This window comes from Petromyzon marinus, chromosome 20 (genome assembly GCF_048934315.1).
Source record: "Petromyzon marinus isolate PM22_M1 ecotype Great Lakes invasive population chromosome 20, UKy_Petmar_22M1.pri1.0, whole genome shotgun sequence".
Taxonomy (NCBI): Eukaryota; Metazoa; Chordata; class Hyperoartia; order Petromyzontiformes; family Petromyzontidae; genus Petromyzon; species Petromyzon marinus.
In genome coordinates, this window is record NC_133686.1 from 14,941,063 (window position 1) to 14,943,562 (window position 2,500).

Genomic DNA, 2,500 nt, shown 5'->3' on the forward strand with positions numbered 1-2,500 from the left:
GCACAAGAAAGTAGATGAACACGTGGTGGGCATCATCCAGAACGCCTACGATCGGTGTACGACCTCGTTCAAAAGCAATGGCGAGTCGACTCGAGAAATTAGCATACGTGTTGGTGTCAAACAGGGTGACCCCATGTCACCCCTGCTCTTCAATCTTGCCATGGACCCTTTGATATGCACCCTAGAGTCACACGGAGTTGGGTACTCCATTGATACCGACCACGTGACAGCTCTTGCGTTTGCTGATGATTTGGTGTTGGTGAGCGAATCTTGGGTTGGTATGGCCGCCAATCTAGCGATCTTGGAATCATTTTGTGGGCTATCGGGATTGGAGGTTCAGGCCAGAAAGTGCCAGGGCTTCATGATAAGCCCAACCAAAGATTCATATACGGTGAACAACTGCGACCCATGGACTATCAAAAATAAAGATGTCCATATGATCCAACCTGATGAATTAACGAAATACCTTGGCCTGAAAATTGGCCCTTGGACTGGCACTATACAGCCTGATCTACATTGTCAGCTAAAGACATGGATCTCGAAAATCGATGAGGCGCCTCTGAAGCCAACTCAGAAGGTCGAACTACTCAATGCCTATGCCCTACCCAGATTGTTATATCCTGCAGACCACTCGGACTGCAAGCAATCAACTCTCCGTGGGTTGGACCAAGAGATTAGAAAGGCGGTAAAAGGATGGCTCCACCTTCCCGCTTCAACTTGTGATGGACTGTTATATGCCAGAGCCCGAGACGGAGGCCTTGCCATCTTGAAACTGGAAAAAACAATCCCTTCGGTTCAAGTTAGAAGGCTGCAACGTATAGCAAACTCGTCCGATGCTATCACCCGTAATATTGTGTCCTCGCAGGGTATGGAGGAAGAATACCGTAATTTGTGGGTACGAGCAGGGGGTGACAGTGATGCAATCCCAACATTCGTTCTCAGGGACTCGGTGTCAAAAGAACCTGTATATCCGAGACCCTGCGATTGGAGGGAGCATGAATTTCAGAGATGGTGCGAAAAGCCGGTTCAAGGAAGGGGCATTGTAAACTTTGCGCATGATAGAATCAGTAATGCTTGGTTGAGGCCATGGTGCGGCTTTAAACAATGCTTTTTTATCGCAGCACTACAACTAAGGGCAAATATTTACCCAACAAGAGAAAGCTTGAACAGAGGCAGAGATGGGGCCTTACGTTCCTGCAGGAAATGCTCTGCCAGACTCGAGTCCCTTTCGCACATTCTCGGTCAATGTCCTGCAGTACAGAAAGCAAGAATTGCGCGACATAACAAGATCAGTAACATTCTGGCAGACGAAGCGGCTAGATTGGGCTGGTCTGTATACAAAGAGCCACGGTTCATATCCGAGACGGGAGAGATGAGAAAGCCTGACCTCGTGTTTGCAAAAGATGAGGAGGCGGTTGTGATCGATGTCACCGTCCGTTTTGAGCTTTCAAAGAATACCTTGTCAGATGCTGCCTCGCACAAAGTTTCGTACTATACCCCTCTTGGTGATCAAGTCAAAGTGCTGACGAAGGCTAGCAAGGTCACATTCTTTGGATTCCCGGTTGGGGCAAGAGGAAAGTGGCCCCTTGAGAATAACGAGGTACTTACCTCCCTGGGCCTGACCAAACCCAGAACGACATCACTGGCCAAGATGATTTCCCGCAGAACGCTGCTTTTCTCTCTTGATATTCTGAGAATGTTCTGTGGAAATTATGCGGTCTATGAACAGTCATAGACAACCTCCGAAACAAATAATAGTTTTGTTTTAAGATGTCATTTGTTTTAGATTGATTTTGTTATTTTCGAAGGTGAAGTCGGTTTTTATTTCATTTTACTATTTTCCACAATTTAGATTGTTATTTTCCAAGACGAAGTCTTGGTTCTTTTTTTTATTGTTAGTTTTTTTTTAACACGTCGTATTTGTTACTTTAGAGCTTAGAGGGGACTTTATTTTCGCCTTACTATTTTCTGCCTACAAAGAAGATTAAAAATAAGCTTTTTTCAAGATGGTTTTGTTATTTTCCAAGGTGAAGTCTTGGTATTCTTATTTTACTATTTTCCATAAAGAAGACCTTTCTTTTAGATTTTGTTATTTTCCAAGACGAAGACTTGGTATTTTTATTATATTGCTATTTTTTTACACGAAGCTTATTCAAGAGCACTTATATAGATTAGACTTTGTTATTTTAATTCTTTATTTTTTGGACTACATCAGTTCGAGAGTCCTGTAACTTACTATTTTCTGCCTACAAAGAAGATTACAAATAAGCTTTATTTAAGATGTTTTAGATTAGATTTTGTTATTTTCCAAGGTGAAGTCTTGGTTTTTTTATTTTACTATTTTCCACAAAGAAGACTTTTCTTTTCTTTTAGATTTTGTTATTTTTCAAGACGAAGACTTGGTATTTTTTTTGCTATTTTTTTTTTTACACTGCTTTAATCAAGAGCGCTTATATAGATTAGACTTTGTTATTTTAATTCTTTATTTTTGGAATACATC

At 41.7% G+C, this 2,500-nt stretch overlaps 1 pseudogene; it reads left to right on the forward strand.

Moving 5' to 3' along the window:
* Positions 1–2,500, forward strand: part of LOC142925478 (28S ribosomal RNA) — a 10,403-nt pseudogene that overhangs the window by 5,047 nt on the left and 2,856 nt on the right.